The 20,216-nt window shown below is 43.0% G+C and overlaps 6 non-coding genes across 6 annotated transcripts; 2 read left to right on the top strand and 4 right to left on the bottom strand.

The window, feature by feature from the left end:
• Nucleotides 1-10,307: 10,307 nt before the first annotated feature.
• On the bottom strand, nucleotides 10,308-10,471 carry LOC135023620 (U1 spliceosomal RNA). The gene has a single exon (XR_010220559.1). It is a non-coding gene; the product is annotated as a U1 spliceosomal RNA (small nuclear RNA).
• A 151-nt stretch (nucleotides 10,472-10,622) lies between these two features.
• LOC135023493 (U1 spliceosomal RNA) lies at nucleotides 10,623-10,786 on the bottom strand. The gene has a single exon (XR_010220438.1). It is a non-coding gene; the product is annotated as a U1 spliceosomal RNA (small nuclear RNA).
• A 674-nt stretch (nucleotides 10,787-11,460) lies between these two features.
• On the bottom strand, nucleotides 11,461-11,623 carry LOC135023778 (U1 spliceosomal RNA). Its single transcript, XR_010220686.1, has one exon. It is a non-coding gene; the product is annotated as a U1 spliceosomal RNA (small nuclear RNA).
• A 152-nt stretch (nucleotides 11,624-11,775) lies between these two features.
• LOC135023602 (U1 spliceosomal RNA) lies at nucleotides 11,776-11,939 on the bottom strand. The gene has a single exon (XR_010220543.1). It is a non-coding gene; the product is annotated as a U1 spliceosomal RNA (small nuclear RNA).
• A 7,743-nt stretch (nucleotides 11,940-19,682) lies between these two features.
• Nucleotides 19,683-19,846, top strand: LOC135023590 (U1 spliceosomal RNA). Its single transcript, XR_010220531.1, has one exon. It is a non-coding gene; the product is annotated as a U1 spliceosomal RNA (small nuclear RNA).
• Nucleotides 19,847-19,998: 152 nt separating this feature from the next.
• On the top strand, nucleotides 19,999-20,161 carry LOC135023629 (U1 spliceosomal RNA). The gene has a single exon (XR_010220569.1). It is a non-coding gene; the product is annotated as a U1 spliceosomal RNA (small nuclear RNA).
• The last annotated feature ends 55 nt before the right edge of the window (nucleotides 20,162-20,216 follow it).

Below are 20,216 nucleotides of genomic sequence, written 5' to 3'. Positions count from 1 at the left end.
GTACTCCTGAAGGTGTATTCTTGGACATACCTGAGAATCACGCTCAGGAAGTGCGAGACATGTTAGACTCCCCGTCAAAATTAATGTCACATACCATTATGACAAATAGGACTCCCTCCCAAGTAGAAGAAATGACATCTCAGATACCAGAGTCACTTTGGACTAAAGATGGACAGTACACTGGATTAATGGCAAACGTAGCTCCGGTAGTTGTACAAGTAAAAGATGGTAGGATAGCTCCAAAAATCCCACAGTACCCTCTGAAACCAGAGGTGGAGCTAGGAGTGTATCCCGTAATAGAGCGCTTGCTACAACAGGGCATTCTGGTAAGAACGTCCAGCACTGCCAATAGTCCCATCTTCCCTGTTAAAAAGAGTGGGGGGAGGGGTTACCGGCTAGTGCAGGATCTAAGGGGGATTAACAAAATAGTTGAGAGTCAGTTCCCCGTAGTGCCAAATCCAGCTGTCATCCTAATGCAAATCCCTCCCACTGCGAAATTTTTCACTGTTATTGACCTCTGCTCCGCTTTCTTTTCGGTACCTCTGCACCCTGACAGTCAATATTTGTTTGCATTTACATACAGAGGAGTCCAATACACATGGACTCGATTACCACAAGGATTCATAGATAGCCCAAGTATATTTTCTCAGGCTTTGCATGATTGTTTACAGTCTTTCCAACCAGTGAGTGGATCAGTATTAATACAGTACGTGGATGATCTACTACTGTGTTCTGATTCATTGGAAGCATCCCTGAAGGATACGAAACAGCTCCTGTTTCATCTTTCAGACACAGGACACAAGGTTTCCAAAGACAAGTTGCAATTATGCCAAACTAAGGTAAAATATTTGGGACACTGTCTAACACAAGGACTGAGACACCTGACCGCTGATAGAATTCAAGCAATTAGAGACATGACTCTGCCACAAACCCAGCAACAGATCAGAACATTTTTAGGAATGTGTGGGTATTGCCGTAACTGGATCCCAGGGTTTTCCATCCTAGCGTTACCCTTGCAGGAGATGGTCTCCTCAAACAAACCTGATCGGATTTCGCATACAGACGAGTCTGAGACAGCATTTGAGAGACTTAAACAGTGCCTAACGCAGGCACCAGCATTAGGTATGCCTGACTATGGGAAACCATTTGAACTATACGGAACAGAAAGTGCTGGTTGCGCGGCAGGCGTACTAACCCAAAAGCACGGTGATGCCAGCAGGCCGGTAGCATATTACAGCGCTCAGCTAGATACGGTAGCGCGATCCCTCCCCACATGCTTACGAAGCGTTGCTGCGATAGCATTGCTAGTAACGAAAAGCGAAGACGTCGTGCTAGGTCACAACCTCACAATTCATACACCACATGCAGTGTCAGCCTTGTTAAATTCTGCACAAACCTGACAAGTCTCATCAGCGCGGTTTACAAGATGGGAATTGGCACTAATGGCCCCCGTAAACATCACCATAAGGAGATGCAGTGCACTAAATCCTGCAACATATCTCCCAGGTGTGCCTGGACAGGCACAAAGGGTGGAGGATGAGAGTGGTGGGGAAGGAGAATTTAACACAAAGGAAGACACTCATGATTGTATGGAATATTTGACCCAAAATTTTACCGCAAGGCCTGACATCAGTGACAACCCACTGGAAGATGTAGAACTTACGTTCTACACGGACGGTAGTTGTCATAGACAGTCAGACTCGGGAGACTTGTGTACTGGATACGCAGTCGTAGATGACCAAGGCACCATAGAAGCGGAACCGCTAGGCCCACCTCACTCAGCCCAGGTTGCTGAACTGGTCGCCCTAACCAGAGCATGTGAATTGGCTAAGGGCAAATCAGCCAATATCTACACCGATTCTAGATACGCATTCGGGGTAGTCCATGATTTCGGAGCCCTATGGCGCCTTAGAAATTTCATGACGGCAGCTGGTACACCGGTAGCGCATGCAGCTCATATAAAAAGGCTTCTAACAGCGATACAGGAACCCGACAGAGTGGCTGTTATCAAATGTAAAGCACATACATATAGCCAAGACCCAGTATCACTTGGTAACAGCCGAGCAGACGAAGCTGCTAAATTAGCAGCTGCTATCCCCAGACAGACACCACACAACTGATGGTATTTAATACCATCAACACACAGAAGTTGTGTGAGATGCAAAATTTGTGTTCCACACAGGAAAAGGCAGTCTGGAAGGCAAAGGGATATGGTCAGGAGTCCTCAGGACTCTGGACGGATGGACACGGTAAACCAGTGGCCCCCAAAGCATACCTTCCATGCTTAGCTGAGGCAGCTCACGGGCTGACTCATCTGGGCAAGGAAGGGATGTGCAAGTTGGTAAGAGCATATTGGTGTGCCCCAGGATTTTCTTCTCATGCGAGTAAAAGGGCAATGTCATGCCTTACCTGTCTGAGAAAGAACATCGGAAAGGCAATACCTACAGAACCATCTCATATCCCACCTGCCGGCGGCCCTTTCCAGGTAATACAGATTGACTTTATTCAATTACCCCCTTGTCGAAATTTGAAATATGTACTTGTTTGTATAGATGTTTTCTCAAATTGGGTCGAAGCATTTCCGGCGGCCACAAATACCGCTATGTTTACTGCTAAGAAAATTGTGCAGGAATTTGTATGTAGATATGGTATCCCTAGAATTATCGAAAGTGATAGGGGTACCCATTTTACAGGTGATGTCTTTCAAGGAATGTGTAAATTGATGGGAATTGATAGCAAGCTGCACACTCCATACCGTCCACAGGCGAGTGCGAAAGTGGAAAGAGTGAACAGCACTATTAAAAATAAACTGAGTAAAGTGGTGGCAGAGACAGGATTGACATGGCCAGAAGCTTTACCCATTGTACTGTACAGCATCAGAACCACTCCCAGATCCCCTCTTAATCTGTCTCCCTTTGAAATCTTGTTTGGTCGACAACCGCATGTTATGATTAACCCTCAGGATGATTTGAAGTGTAACAATGAAGTGACTGTAAAATACTTGATTAACATGAGTAAACAGTTAAGGAATCAAAATGATAATCTGAAGTTAGTGATTCCTGATTTACCAGATAGTAATTGTCATGACATTGAACCTGGGGATTATGTAATGATACGGAATTTTCTACGCTCAGGTTGCCTTATTGACAGATGGGAAGGACCATACCAGGTCTTATTGACTAGCACTACAGCATTGAAGGTTGCTGAGAGAGAGACTTGGGTTCATTCGTCCCACTGTAAAAAGGTTACTGATCCAGAGAGGTCCCGTGATAAGGAACAGATGGTAGAGGTTGTATCACTGGAGTGTCTGTTCCAGGAGGACTGAGGCGGCACCTGAGCATTGAAAATCACAAGACCAAAAGCAGTTGTCGATCCCCTGTTCCCTTTTATTGTTTTTCTCCAACTTCCCATCCCCTCTCCCTCAAATTATTTTTTTTTCCCCCTTCTCATTCTTCTCCGTTTCCTCCTACAAGATGGACTTGCCCCAAGAGACTGTGATCCGGATTTTCCTGTTGACCATGATGTTGACCAGAGCAATCTGTTCCGGCGAGAGTACCATGGAGGTCGAGAGAGGTTCTGGAATGGGTTCTGATGACAGAGATGGAGGCGTAGTTTTCCAAGAACAACATAATCAACAAGCAAAGGCGAGTATCAGAAAACGATCCGATAGCATTGACCATAGAAGGAATTGTGAAGGATTGTTAGCTGAAGAAAACTGTATCTGTCGGCTCTGTAACAATGTCATTGAGGATGGGTGCATAAAGAAATGCCAATCCAGTTTTAATATCCATATGGACCGGCATCCATTGAGTGACTATCACTCCTTAGTGGGTAGTGTGTTAAATAAAACAGATTGTTGGGTATGCTCTCAAGTACCTCAAGGTCATAGCAAATCAGGGCTAGTACCATTTCCTTTAACGTTAGGGGAGGTACTTGAGTTAAGTGGTGGGAGACCGGTGGACAGGAGGTTTAATATCTCCAGCCCTCCTAGTTTGAAGCTCCACCAATACCATGTGGATAGGTCCCTATTATGTTTTAACATCTCCAATCCCCGATAGCCGGGAAATTGGGAAGTGTCATGGAGTAATCAAACCATGACCTTTTCGCATAGAGCAGATAGAATGCCTACAGATACAGAGCTTATACGCCACATAGCCAGTAGAGGAAAATCTTTCCGGTATAGGTATACCTTAGGAAATAGGATTACGAGAGTTGGAGAGGTATCACCAGGATACTGTGCACATATCGTACAACCCGATACGTGTACTAAGCAGATGGAAGAATTAGGGTTAGGAGATTTCACATGGAAGGTGTGTAATATGGTTATGTCCTACTCCGTCCCATATGTTCTCCCCGATTATGCATATTTCATATGCGGGAGAAAGGCGTATAAGTGGCTTGCCCCAAACTCTGAAGGATTGTGTTATATTGGAAAAGTACTGCCTGAAGTAATGACTGTATCACATGACAAAATGAAAGACATACACCGTGTTGCCCAAACTCCTTATACTCACACCCATTACGAGCACGTAGTTAAACGGCACCTGATAGAAAGAACAGAGCATCCGGCCTCTGACATGATCCATGAATCCACCGGGATTCAGTTTCTAATCGCGTTAGATATCACTCACACCGCTAGAGGAGTGTTGAATTATAAATACATATCTGCGCTCGCCAATTTGTTAGATAATATCACTGAAATGTATGATGACACGTTTAGGTATACTGGAAGAGAACTTCAAGCTTATAAAACAGAACTGGTACAGCATAGAATGGTTCTTAATTACCTCACAGCAGTAACAGGCGGATATTGTGTCACACTGGCAACACAATACGGCGTGAAATGTTGCACATATATTACGAATAGCTCCGAGGACCCGGTCGAGGTCATAGACCAAAAGATGGACGATATTCTCCAACTGAAGTGGGAATTTCGCAGGAGACACAATCTCACTCTTGCTGCTGTAGGTAATGAGCTGACTGGTTGGGTGTCATGGTTGAACCCGCGAAATTGGTTCTCTGGTTTAGGAGACTGGGCTCAAGGAGTCATAATGGATGTTGGGAAGTTTCTCCTATGTATCTTAGGTGTTATCATAACGATTGGTTTGATATTTAGATGCGGTCAGGCTTTAATGAGGTGCAATCGTCGTACTAAGGTAATGAGTTTAAGGAGTGAGGAAACTGTAATTCCAATGGACTTGATTTATGACCCAAATGTAGAAACAATGATGTGATGAAAATGCGATTTCTACGGTCCGTTTCTTTCACCTGTTTTTCCGTTTCCTCCAAGGTAAAAAGACCCACTTGGACGAGGAATTTGATGAGCCGATATACAGACAACAGAGGGATTAAAGAAGAAGTTTTGACAACCTGACACACAGATTTTTGATGAACTATGCCATGGATCCCCAGTTTCCCTAGAAATTTTAAAATTACGCTAGCCCAACACTTTTGTAAATCTATGGACATTGACAGCTTTTGCTCGCACCTTATGGGCAAAAGCACAAAGAAGACTGCATTCAACAGACATCAAACAAGACCTCAATCGACGAATGTACATTTACCTGACATAGAATACCACCGCATTTACCGTAATTATGTCTTTTCTTCATTTCTACAACCCTCAGGTAAATGACATACATAGTCGATAGGGAACACAGGCACAGATATCAGCAATCACATATCTCCCCCATTCATGTATCATCAACTAAAATGTGCTCCCCCATTTTGTTACAACCAAAGCCGAAAAGAGCTCGGTAAAGTTTGACAGCCCATCCACAGACCCGTACCACGGGATAAGAAGGAATTCAAATGTATACTTCGCAATACCTCGAAGCTTGATGTACCACACATACGGCACGATGATACATGACCCCCAAGCACGGATTCATACACACATGCTTCTGCTATCTCACTAGGTCATACCCTCTTCACACCTTCTCCTCTCTCCTCCCTTACCCAACCATGTAAATGTATTAACCCCTGACATATATTTTTCTCTTTTTGAAATGTTTTAGAAGGTGGCAGTTATTGTTGACTGCCAAAGGGTGGACTGTCAAAGTCAGAAAAATATCTCTATGCACACTACCATATTTGCACCTCACACAGGTCCGTGCTGCGCATGCGTGCGCTCTCCCGTATGTGCGCATACTCACAGTCGCGGGCACCCGCAGGCGCACGGTATGCATATTTACGGTAGAGTTTATGTGATCGTAGCGTGCGACTCAATCGTTACATATTTTCACTATATAATGTATTTTGTAGATCATGGTCCCTTTGATAGATTCTGAAAGTTTAGTTAACATAGCATGTTCCTGGACAGAGAGATCCCTCTTTGTATTGTACGAAGGGTCTAACCGGGGTCATACAGTGGTGTTTAGTACCCATCGGAAGAGTATTTAAATAGCAATATTCCGGTGTTGGTTTGGAGCGGATTAATCGCTCGTGCGAATAGTTAAGGACATAAGAAGTTTATGTCCATTTACTATTATTTGTTCTTATTTAGTCATGCGGCGGGAAACCCAGTATCCCACCCACCTGAACAGTTGGAAGCAGTCACAGCCCACCTGTATGAATCAACCTATGACCTTTTGTTATAATGCGAAGCCGAATTCCTGTGTCCAATGAACAATGAGATTGTAGGGACCATTGAATTGCATTGTGTGTGGGGCATAAATAGGCAGGCCGACCAAATCCAGTTCACTCTCTTCAACGGTTCTCATTGCTGATAATCGGGAGCTGGATATCGAGGCGCATGCGATCGTTTCCCCTTATGCGTAAGTGTTTCTCCGCAACTATATTGATCTTCTTGTTATTGTGGGCAAATCTCTCTCTCTCTCCCTTCTCCTCTTTCTCTCTTATTTTCCTTTAAATAGTAATTGTATTATATTTCCTGTGTAGTTATCTGGTTAGGTAGTCTATGTTATATTGTAGTGTATGATTTGTATTTGTATTAATTCTTTTGCAAGTATATCATTCATAATATATATATTAGGCGTTGGACCCTAAGCACGGTATCTGTGTAATTCTTATAGTGTTAAGTATTCTCAGAGCGTCGGTGACGCTCATACAGCTTTTGAGTTAATAAGGTTACACTAGGTTGCATCTACACCCTATCTCTACACTAAGGTTTTACAGCATATTTCATTGTTTATGGTTTAGATATAAAGGTTTAACATTGTGAGCGTCAGCGCCGCTGGTGATCTCCTCGTGGTCCCGAGCGTCCGCTACGCTATAGCGAATCATTAAGTTAGTCAGCAGCCAATAGCGTGCCTGCCTGTGATCTCTTGGCCGTGAGCGAACGTGACGCTTGAGCGTCTCGACTACGGCTAAGCGATTGTTACGCAACGTGCGTACCCTTACGGTACTTAATACGTAGATAGCGTACAGTGTTCTTAGACCTCATAAAGGGTATTATATAAGATAAATATTTAGCTTTATCAGTGTCCACAAAGCCAAGTATCTGATTAACACCTTTGTAGGGAAGGTTTTTCACCTATTACTAAATTAAACATGCTTCATTGGAAAGGCAGCAAGATGCATCCTCATTTCAATATCTACTGAAATAATACAGGTTGACACCAGGAAACATTAAAGCCACTGCATCCTTGCTGCTTTCTCATGTGGAAGTCTGTTTAATGTGAAAACAAGGTGATATCTAATTAGCACACAGGTAAGGAATTAAGAAAATCTTTATTTAAGGGTGAAGAGGTTTCTCACAAAATCGTTGCCCCAATGCATCATTGAAATTCAAGCTGGAAAGATGATTTTAATATATCACTTGTACATTTTGTATTGCTCTTCTGGTGACAATGTAGTTTGTTTTTGTCAATTACCATTTTAATAATCGGGTAAAGAAAATTAAGTGGATTTTTGAAAGAAAACAATACTGTCTATATACTATTAAAACAAATTAAAAAGGTAAAAGTTATTGTACTTTAAGTAAAATAAAAAGAGCAAAAATATCAATCCCAGTTTTGGATTACTTTAATTAACAAAAAAAATGCATATAGCAGAGGATAATTTAAATCTGCCTACCTCTGGGTTATGGACCCAGCATGCTTCCATTACAGTACTCTGCTGCACATGTAAGTGCAAGAGATCCTGAAGCACTCACTCATCATGGGAAAGTACCAATGTGTTTCTTCATTGGTTGATGGAAGAAACATCTTACAAAAACTCTCCAGATTATTGACTATTTAAAGTTTTTCTAGGAAACGTTCTAGATGAATGCTTATTAGCCTTTGTCAGTATGTACTTTTGCAAAGTGTCGCTGTAGCGCAATCAGTTAGTGTGTACGGCTATTAACCAAAAAGTTGGTGGTTCAATCCCACCCAGGGACGTAATTGACCTTGTGATCAGCTTTTGGTGATATTTAAGTAGACAAGTCAAAATTTCAAACCCTCTCTTATGGTGTAGGGTACCTGGCCTACTCTGATGTAATCAGAGTTAGATTTGATTAAGTGATTTTATAAAAAAAACAGCTAGGAAGCACAATTTAGCAGTGGGTTGCAGAGAAAAAGAAATATGCTGGCAGAAAAATCCAATTGAGTGATTAAACAGCTCTTCATTTTCTGGCTTTATTTTTATGCTAACAAATTTGTTCTCTGAAAAGTGTCCACAAAGCCAAGTATATGATTAACACCTTTGTAGGGATGGTTTTTCACCTATTACTAAATTAAACATGCTTCATTGGAAAGGCAGCAAGATGCATCCTCATTTCAATATCTACTGAAATAATACAGGTTGACACCAGGAAACATTAACGCCACTGCATCCTTGCTGCTTTCTCATGTGGAAGTCTGTTTAATGTGAAAACAAGGTGATATCTAATTAGCACACAGGTAAGGAATTAAGAAAATCTTTATTTAAGGGTGAAGAGGTTTCTCACAAAATCGTTGCCCCAATGCATCATTGAAATTCAAGCTGGAAAGATGATTTTAATATATCACTTGTACATTTTGTATTGCTCTTCTGGTGACAATGTAGTGTCAATGTTTTTGTCAATTACCATTTTAATAATAAGGTAAAGAAAATTAAGTGGATTTTTGAAAGAAAACAATACTGTCAATATAATTTTAAAACAAATTAAAATAATAAAAGTTATTGTACTTTAAGTAAAAATAAAAGAGCAAAAATATCAATCCCAGTTTTGGATTACTTTAATTAACAAAAAAAAATGCATATAGCAGAGGATAGTTTCAATCTGCCTACCTCTGGGTTATGGGCCCAGCATGCTTCCATTGCAGTACTCTGCTGCACATGTAAGTGCAAGAGATCCTGAAGCACTCACTCATCATAGGAAAGTACCAATGTGTTTCTTCATTGGTTGATGGAAGAAACATCTTACAAAAACTCTCCAGATTATTGACTTTTTAAAGTTTTTCTAGGAAACGTTCTAGATGAATGCTTATTAGCCTTTGTCAGTATATACTTTTGCAATGTGTCTCTGTGGCGCAATCAGTTAGCGTGTTCGGTTATTAACCAAAAGGTTGGTGGTTCAATCCTACCCAGGGACGTAATTTACCTTGTTATCAGATTTTGGTGATCTTTAAGTAGACAAGTCAAAATTTCAAACCCCCTCTTATGGTGTAGGGTACCTGGCCTTCTCTGATGTAATCAGAGTTAGATTTGATTAAGTGATTTTATAAAAGAACAGCTAGGAAGCACAACTTAGCAGTGGGTTGCAGAGAAAAAGAAATATGCTTGCAGAAAAATCCAATTGAGTGATTAAACAGCTCTTCATTTTCTGGCTTTATTTTTATGCTAACAAATTTGTTCTCTGAAAAGTGTCCACAAAGCCAAGTATCTGATTAAAACCTTTGTAGGGATGGTTTTTCACCTATTACTAAATTAAACTTGCTTCATTGGAAAGGCAGCAAGTGATGTCATCCAAGCAGTGGGTCAAAGTTGGCTTCAACCCTCGTCTGCTTATGAAAAGAGAAAAGGGATATGCAGGGCATGGCGGCCTTTTGCGACGCTTGGATGACCCCTAGTTCGCATTAAACACCCCAACCCTCCTTCGGTGTGGGGCTCATGTTGGCCATGCCCCAGCCCCTGAAGCATTCAATCTGATTTCTTGCAGCTGCTGGGTACTGTAACAGCTCCAGGGCTGCTCTGTAAGGCAAGTAAAAGGGTGTGGGCCCTGCAGCACTACCTGTAGTTCGCATTGTGCATTGGAAGGCACAAAGTAAGCAGACGGGAGGAGAAGTCAGGATAGTGCACAAGGTTATAGAAGGGAGGGGCTCAAGAAAAGAGAAGTGGAAACAGACAGCATACTAGGCTGGAGAGAGACCTGAGACAAAGAGATCTGAATTATACGAGAGCCGTCCAGGGGAAACACAAATTATGCAGTCAAGTTTCCCACATTTGGGGAAATCGCAAGGGGCAGCACACCCAGAGTGCAATGGGTGAGCCTTGCCCTGGGAGAAGCACCTTCATGATCATAGTATCTCACCTGGCAGGTTAGTAGGAGTTGGGCTAGAGCTGGGGAGGGTCGCTGCTCGGGCACTACCTGTCAAGTGAAGGAGATCCAACTGAGGCAGCACAAGGGAACATTTAAAAGAAGAACAAGGCTAGAGGAAGATCTGAGACAAAGAAATCTGAGTTTTACCAGAGCTGACCAGAGGAAAGCACAAACACAGTCCCCCACTACCACAAATAATGCAGTCGAGTTTCCCACATTTGGGGAAATCACAGGGGTCAGCATACCCAGAATGCAATGAATGAACCTCACCCTGGGAGAACAATCTTCATGACAATAGTATCTCCTATGCAAAATAAGTATGATTTGGGATAGGGCTGGGGAGGGCCGCTGCTCAGGCACATCTCTGTCAAGTAAAGGAGATTCAACTGAGGCAGCACAAGGGAACTCTCATCTGGGGACAACAACTGCAGGGAGAACACATATTTTCAGATGAACATGGGGTGGCAGAAGGCTGCCTAATACTGAAGCACCCCCAAACAACAAACCAAATGCAACAACTAGTGCAAGCATTCCTGGGGGATGGCCTGCAGCAGATGGATTTGAATATGGTGATGTCATCCAAGCAGTGGGTCAAAGTTGGCTTCAACCCTCGTCTGCATATGAAAAGAGAAAAGGGGCGTGCAGGGCATGGAGGCCTTTTGTGGTGCTTGGATGACCCCTAGTTCGCATTAAGCACCCCCACCCTCCTTCGGTGTGGGGCTCATGTTGGCCATTCCCCAACCCCTGAAGCATTCAAGCTGATTTCTTGCAGCAGCTGGGCACTGTAACAGCTCCAGAGCTGCTCTGTAAAGCAAGTAAAAGGGTGTGGGCCCTGCAGCACTACCCGTAGTTTGCATTGTGCATTGGGAGGCACAAAGTAAGCAGACGGGAGGATAAGTCAGGATAGTGCACAAGGGTATAGAAGGGAGGGGCTTAAGAAAAAAGAAGTGTAACCAGACAGCAAACTAGGCTGGAGAGAGACCTGAGACAAAGAGATCTGAATTACATGAGAGCCGACCAGGGAAAACTCAAATTATGCAGTCAAGTTTCCCACATTTGGGGAAATCGCAGGGGCAGCACACCCAGAGTGCAATGGGTGAGCCTTGCCCTGGGAGAAGCAACTTCATGATCATAGTATCTCACCAGGCAGGTAAGTAGGAGTTGGGCTAGAGCTGGGGAGGGTCGCTGCTCGGGCACCCCCCTGTCAAGTGAAGGAGATCCAACTGAGGCAGCACAAGGGAACTCTCGAAAGAAGAACAAGGCTAGAGGAAGATCTGAGACAAAGAAATCTGACTTTTACCAGAGCTGACCAGAGGAAAGCACAAACACAGTCCCCCACTACCACAAATAATGCAGTCGAGTTTCCCACATTTGGGGAAATCACAGGGGTCAGCATACCCAGAATGCAATGAATGAACCTCACCCTGGGAGAACAATCTTCATGACCATGGTATCTCCTATGCAAAATAAGTATGATTTGGGATAGGGCTGGGGAGGGCCGTTGCTCAGGCACATCTCTGTCAAGTAAGTTGCATTTGATTTGTTGTTTGGGAGTGCTTCAGTATTAGGCAGCCTTCTGCCCTACCATGTTCATCTGAAAATATGTGTTCTCCCTGCAGTTGTTGTCCCCAGATGAGAGTTCCCTTGTGCTGCCTCAGTTGAATCTCCTTTTGGAGAAGACCTCAATAAGATTGTAGCTGATCTGGCTACTGCTAAAACAGCTTGCCTACCTAGTATTACTCCTACCACGCAGAAGGCTAAAACTACTTTTCTTGGCCCTTTCATCCTCCAGGTAAAGCGTACCCAAGGTCAGGCATACCCAAAGCAAGCTCATGTTTCCAGACCTGCCAAGCCCAGACTGAAGCAATCCTGGGCTGCCCATCAGCCTGCTTCCAAAACGGACAAGCCTGCCGCATGACGGTGCAGGCCTCCCTCTGGGGGATCCCAGGGTGGGGGGCCCGACTTCTAGGTTTGGCAAAGAAAGGTATAATTCTAAGCTAGAGAATTCTGTTTGGAGCTCACCTTGTACTTTGTGAAGAAATAATCAGCATTGTGGCTGAGCAGATACATGTAGTGTGTGGCTGCAAACTGCATGGATCTGCTGCGTTGTAATGCTGATTCTTTTTTTTGCAAAGTACCAATAGCTTCATATAATGTTCACAATTTTTATGCAGGATCAAATAGCTCAATAGGTAGGGTGTTTGATTAGAATTCAACAGGTTATAGGTTTAAATCCTGGGTATGGTAGTTTGAGATGTGTTATTTAATAAAGTCTGTTGTTCTGACTGCCGGCATCCTATCACCTGGGATATCATACTAAATAAATGGAGTTGATCAAATTTTTTTTTTAACTAGGGACAATTTCCAGATACTTCTCTTTATAACTGAGATTGCCCCCTGGAACTTCACATCAGTTGACAACTATGCATGAGTGGGCAGTGCTTGCCCTGGATCTGCCCACCCATTTATGTGCCGTCATAAAATAAAGCATGACTAACAGTTATCCTGGGCGTACACTACACAATTATCTGTCAGGCTATCTATCCAGTCTGGATGGATGGAATTAAAATCTGGTAATGTATAGGAGCAAATGTCAATTAACCATTTGCTCCCAAACACTAGAAAAGTGGTCAAAAATGGTCATTACACAAATTGGTTAAACCCAAAATTTAACCAATTTGTTTAGGGGACCATTTTTGTCCATTTTTTAGTGTTTGAGAGTAAATCGTTGATGGTCATTTGCTCACATAGATAACCGGATTTCTATTCCAACCAGCCAGTGTTGGAGAGATGGTCTGCCAGATTACATAATGCATACCAGAGCCATAACTAGACTTTTTGGTGCCCTGTGACAGAGAATTATATGCCCTCCCCCCCATTTTTGCAATATGGACAAAAGGCGCATGCCTTGTGGGGAATGGGCATAACAAGATTGGTCTCAGAGAAAGCACATGAGATATGAAGATATATCTAGTATACTTGACACTCAATGGTTTGTGGTATTGCCGGGGTGCCCTCCTTAAATGCATATACAGTCACACATGGCATGTTTGTGTAAATGGCATATCAGCAGTCAGCACTAACTGGTGACATGCCATTTGTACAAGTATGCCATGTGTGACTAATATATAAACATACTTTATTAAATAACACCTCAAACTATCATACCCAGGATTCAAACCTATAACCTGTTAAATTCTAATCAAACACCCTACCCATTGAGCTACTTGATCCTGCATCTATTCTAACCTCCAAAAACAGATTCAGTTGCATTTTCCAGTTTGTTTTGTTTGCGCCTTTGCAAATGTCTTACATCGACAAACTTATTTAGTACTATTTTGCAAATAGGGTTACATTGTCGCAACATTGTGTTCCCTAATTGCTTGATTTTTTAAATGCAAAAATTGATAAAGACACCTGATAATTGCTCTGTGGAGTCTTCTTTTGTGTCTACTTCTTATCTACATTTAATTCCCTACCTATAATCAAGGCATTTTTAAATGCTGGGCGCTGCCAGGACGTGAGGCCTACCTAGTCTTTAGATCTGAATTTGAATGTACTTGTGAACTAACTTAATTTCCTACTTCTAAATTCATTCCTAAATTCACTACTTACATTAATCCTGTAGTTGGGCATTTTGAGCCTTCAATTGTGGGCATTGTTTTGTGTCCAGACCAGCAGCTGGTGGTGTGCATTTGCTGGAAAGGCATCGAAGACCTCCGATATGCTGCATCTCCTGATGTGTGTCTGCCTCAAGTGGCTGTCAGCAAATGCATGCTAGACACCCCATTCCAAGCTGATTGTGACATCACGGAACATGCATCATAGAACAGGCATGCTAGAACATGGGTCTTCAACCTGCGACCCTCCAGCTGCTGTGGAACTACATATCCCAGCATGCCCTGCCTCAGTTTTAGCATACCTTAATAGCAAAACTGTGGCAGGGCATGCTGGGATGTGTAGTTTCACAGCAGCTGGAGGGCCACAGGATGAAGACCCATGTGCTAGAACCAAACCGCAGGTACATTGAATGCTAGCAAGCTGAATGTTTAAATCCTTTTTGTTCCGCAGCATTCCAATGCGGAAGATTCCATGGAACCAGAGATTATTCCATTGAGAAGGACATGCTGCCTGGATGACTGCACTGTGCAAATTAAATCACGGAGCCAGTTGGCTTGTGGGTAGCTCTGGTGACTGGGTGGTTGGGTGGGCGGTGTGTCGGAGGTGGAGCACATGCAAATGAATGTGTATCATCCAGCTAGTGAGAGAGAAAACTCATGCAGGAGTGTGCCTGCTTGTCAGTGAGTTATGCACCTTGCCAGACGTCAAATCTACATGGAGCAACTGGAGGGGACAAGAGCAGGTTTGGAAAATATAGACAAAAGAGCATATATGCTTGCGCATTCTCCATGATTGTGTCAGCGTATGTTTTGGTGCACTGCACTTTCCTCCACTAAGTTTTAGCCATTTTGTTTAAACGCAAGTGTAGTTGCTACTCGCTCTTTTGGCTGTGATATTGTATCGTGGTTGAAGAGTCTGCTGGAGGGATTGTTTTCTTCATTGGCGAGAGACTGAAGATATTCCAGGATGGAAGGCTTGGGAACACTATCCGATTTTCAGTTGTGGAAGAGTTGAAAGACCGGATTGGACTACATTCTATAGTAAAGGGTATCTTTGTATTTATTAATCCTCCCTTTATATGTGTCTGTCTTTCAATAAAGCTTTGGGCTTGTGATTCCGTCACCCTCTTACACTCCACACCCATAGCCTTATTAACTATTGTATTGTTTAAATGTATAGTGCAGTTCATGATTTATAGTGTAGGCTGGCCTGTGCTGTAGTTCTTGAACTGTACTATACCGACAGCATTTGTATTGTGTTTTGGCTGTGTTGCAACACAGTACTTATGTGTGTAATGTTTATGTATGTTTTTTTGCTTCTTTATGTCAATAAAGACTGCTTTTTCAATCCAATATCTGAAAACAATCAATGTTTATCTTTGATGGCAATAGAAGTGGTATGATATTTGCTGCTTTTGAAAGGCAATATCTGATATGTCCCCTATCTGGGAACCATATATTAAATGGCTTTTCAGAAAAGGGAGAGGGGAGAAGAGCTTTCAGTACTTGTAGGACCGATGCACATTTCCTATTCTAGCCTCCAAAAACAGATTCAGTTGCATTTTCCAGCGTGTTTTGGATGCGCCTTTGCAAATGTCTTACATCGACAAACTTATTTAGTACTATTTTGCAAATAGGGTTACATTGTTGCAACATTGTGTTCCCTAATTGCTTGATTTTTTAAATGCAACAATTGATAAAAACACCTGATAACTGCTCTGCGGAGTCTTATTTTGTGTCTACTTCTTATCTACATTTAATTCCGTACCTCTAATCAAGGCATTTTTAAATGCTGGCGGCTGCCAGGACGTGAGGCCTACCTAGACTTTAGATCTGAATTTGAATGTACTTGTGAACTAACTTAATTTCCTACTTCTAAATTCATTCCTAAATTCACTACTTACATGAATCCTGTAGTTTGGCATTTTGGGACTTCGATTGTGGGCATTGTTTTGTGTCCAGACCAGCAGCAGGTGGTGTGCATTTGCTGGAAAGGCATCGAAGACCTCCGATATGCTGCATCTCCTGATGTGTGTCTCCCTCAAGTGGCTGTCAGCAAATGCCTGCTAGACACCCCATTCCAAGCTGATTGTGACATCACGGAACATGCATCATAGAACAGGCATGCTAAAACATGGGTCTTCAACCTGCGACCCTCCAGCTGCTGTGGAACTACACATCCCAGCATGCCCTGCCTCAGTTTTAGCATACCTTAATAGCAAAACTGTGGCAGGGCATGCTGGGATGTGTAGTTTCACAGCAGCTGGAGGGCCACAGGATGAAGACCCATGTGCTAGAGCCAAGCCGCAGGTACATTGAATGCTAGCAAGCTGAATATTTAAATCCTTTTTGTTCCGCAGCATTCCAATGCGGAAGATTCCATGGAACCAGAGATCCTTCCATTGAGAAGGACATGCTGCCTGGATGACTACACTGTGCAAATTAAATCACGGAGCCAGTTGGTTTGTGGGTGGCTCTGGTGACTGGGTGGTTGGGTGGGTGGTGTGTCGGAGGTGGAGCACATGCAAATGATTGTGTATCATCCAGCTAGTGAGAGAGAAAACTCATGCAGGAGTGTGCCTGCTTGTCAGTGGGTTATGCACCTTGCCAGACGTTAAATCTACATAGAGCAGCTGGAGGGGACAAGAGCAGGTTTGCAAAATATAGATAGAAGAGCATATATGCTGGCGCATTCTCCATGATTGTGTCAGCTTATGTTTTGGTGCACTGCACTTTCCTCCACTAAGTTTTAGCCATTTTTGTTAAGCTCAAGTGTAGTTGCTTCTCGGCCTTTTGGCTGTGATCTTGTATTGTGGTTGAAGGGTCTGCTGGAGGGAGGGATTGCTTTCTTCATTGGCGAAAGACCAAAGATATTCCAGGATGGAAGGCTTGGGAACACTATCCGTTTTTCAATTGTGGAAGAGTTGAAAGACCGGATTGGACTACATTCTATAGTAAAGGATGTCTTTCTATTTATTAATCCTCCCCTTATATGTGTCAGTCTTTCAATAAAGCTTCGGGCTTGTGATTCCCTCACCCTCTTACACTCCACACCCATAGCCTTATTAACTGTTGTATTATTGTACAGTTTAAATGTATAGTGCAGTTCATGATTTATAGTGTAGGCTGGCCTGTGCTGTAGTTCTTGAACTGTACTATACCGTCAGCATTTCTATTGTGTTTTGGCTGTGCCGCAACGCGGTACTTATGTGTGTAATGTTTATGTATGTTTTTTTTGCTTCTTTATGTGCATCGGTCCTACAAGTACTGAAAGCTCTTCTCCCATCTCCCTTTTCTGAAAAGCCATTTAATATATGGTTCCCAGATAGGGGACATATCAGATATTGGATTTCAAAAGCATCAAATATCATACCACTTTTATTGCCATCAAAGATAAACATTGATTGTTTTCAGATATTGGCTTGAAAAAGCAGTCTTTATTGACATAAAAAAAACATACATAAACATTGCACACATAAATACAGTGTTGCAGCACAGCCAAAACACAATACAAATGCTGACGGTATAGTACAGTTCAAGAACTACAGCACAGGCCAGTCTACACTATAAATCATGAACTGCACTATACATTTAAACTATACAATAATACAACAGTTAATAAGGCTATGGGTGTGGAGTGTAAGAGGGTGAGGGATTCACAAAACCGAAGCTTTATTGTAACACAGACACATATAAGGGGAGGGTCAATAAATAGAAAGATATCCTTTACTATAGAATGTAGTCCAATCCGACCTCTGTGCTCTTCCACAACTGAAAAACAGATAGTGTTCCCAAGCCTTCCATCCTGGAATATCTTTGGTCTTTCGCCAATGAAGAAAACAATCCCTCCCTCCAGCAGACCCTTCAACCACGATACAAGATCACAGCCAAAAGGCCGAGAAGCAACTACACTTGAGCTTAACAAAAATGGCTAAAACTTAGTGGAGGAAAGTGCAGTGCACCAAAACATAAGCTGACACAATCATGGAGAATACGCCAGCATATATGCTCTTCTATCTATATTTTGCAAACCTGCTCTTGTCCCCTCCAGCTGCTCTATGTAGATTTAACGTCTGGCAAGGTGCATAACCCACTGACAAGCAGGCACACTCCTGCATGAGTTTTCTCTCTCACTAGCTGGATGATACACAATCATTTGCATGCGCTCCACTTCCGACACACCACCCACCCAACCACCCAGTCACCAGAGCCACCCACAAGCCAACTGGCTCCGTGATTTAATTTGCACAGTGTAGTCATCCAGGCAGCATGTCCTTCTCAATGGAAGGATCTCTGGTTCCATGGAATCTTCCGCATTGGAATGCTGCGGAACAAAAAGGATTTAAATATTCAGCTTGCTAGCATTCAATGTACCTGCGGCTTGGCTCTAGCACATGGGTCTTCATCCTGTGGCCCTCCAGCTGCTGTGAAACTACACATCCCAGCATGCCCTGCCACAGTTTTGCTATTAAGGTATGCTAAATCTGAGGCAGGGCATGCTGGGATGTGTAGTTCCACAGCAGCTGGAGGGTCGCAGGTTGAAGACCCATGTTTTAGCATGCCTGTTCTATTATGCATGTTCCATGATGTCACAATCAGCTTGGAATGGGGTGTCTAGCAGGCATTTGCTGACAGCCACATGAGGGAGACACACATCAGGAGATGCAGCATATCGGAGGTCTTCGATGCCTTTCCAGCAAATGCACACCACCTGCTGCTGGTCTGGACACAAAACAATGCCCACAATCGAAGTCCCAAAATGCCCAACTACAGGATTCATGTAAGTAGTGAATTTAGGAATGAATTTAGAAGTAGGAAATTAAGTTAGTTCACAAGTACATTCAAATTCAGATCTAAAGACTAAACACAAAACACAAAATAAGACTCCACAGAGCAATTATCAGGTGTCTTTATCAATTGTTGCATTTAAAAAATCAAGCAATTAGGGAACACAATGTTGCGACAATGTAACCCTATTTGCAAAATAGTACTAAATAAGTTTGTCGATGTAAGACATTTGCAAAGGCGCAAACAAAACACGCTGGAAAATGCAACTGAATCTGTTTTTGGAGGTTAGAAAAGATGCAGGATCAAGTAGCTCAATGGGTAGGGTGTTTGATTAGAATTCAACAGGTTATAGGTTTGAATCCTGGGTATGATAGTTTGAGGTGTTATTTAATAAAGCATGTTTATATATTAGTCACACATGGCTTACTTGTACAAATGGCATGTCACCAGTTAGTGCTGACTGCTGATATGCCATTTGCACAAACATGCCATGTGTGACTGTATATGCATTTAAGGAGGGCACCCCGGCAATACCACAAACCATTGAGTGTCAAGTATACTAGATATATCTTCATATCTCATGTGCTTTCTCTGAGACCAATCTTGCTATGCCCCTTCCCCACACGGCATGCACCTTTTGTCCATATTGCAAAAATGGGGAGGGGGGGGGGGCATATAATTCTCTGTCACAGGGCACCAAAAAGTCTAGTTATGGCTCTGGTATGCATTATGTAATCTGGCAGACCATCTCTCCTTTACTTGACAGAGATGTGCCTGAGCAGCGGCCCTCCCCAGCCCTATCCCAAATCATACTTATTTTGCATAGGAGATACCATGGTCATGAAGATTGTTCTCCCAGGGTGAGGTTCATTCATTGCATTCTGGGTATGCTGACCCCTGTGATTTCCCCAAATGTGGGAAACTCGACTGCATTATTTGTGGTAGTGGGGGACTGTGTTTGTGCTTTCCTCTGGTCAGCTCTGGTAAAAGTCAGATTTCTTTGTCTCAGATCTTCCTCTAGCCTTGTTCTTCTTTCGAGAGTTCCCTTGTGCTGCCTCAGTTGGATCTCCTTCACTTGACAGGGGGGTACCCGAGCAGCGACCCTCCCCAGCTCTAGCCCAACTCCTAATTACCTGCCAGGTGAGATACTATGATCATGAAGGTGCTTCTCCCAGGGCAAGGCTCACCCATTGCACTCTGGGTGTGCTGCTCCTGCGATTTCCCCAAATGTGGGAAACTTGACTGCATAATTTGTGTTTCCCCTGGTCGGTTCTCGTATAATTCAGATCTCTTTGTCTCAGGTCTCTCTCCAGCCTAGTTTGCTGTCTGTTTCCACTTCTCTT

The sequence above is a fragment of the Pseudophryne corroboree genome, unplaced genomic scaffold, assembly GCF_028390025.1.
Source record: "Pseudophryne corroboree isolate aPseCor3 unplaced genomic scaffold, aPseCor3.hap2 scaffold_400, whole genome shotgun sequence".
In the NCBI taxonomy this organism is placed as follows: Eukaryota; Metazoa; Chordata; class Amphibia; order Anura; family Myobatrachidae; genus Pseudophryne; species Pseudophryne corroboree.
The sequence above is the reverse complement of the archived record's forward strand: the minus strand, read 5'-3'. Positions and strand labels throughout refer to the sequence as shown.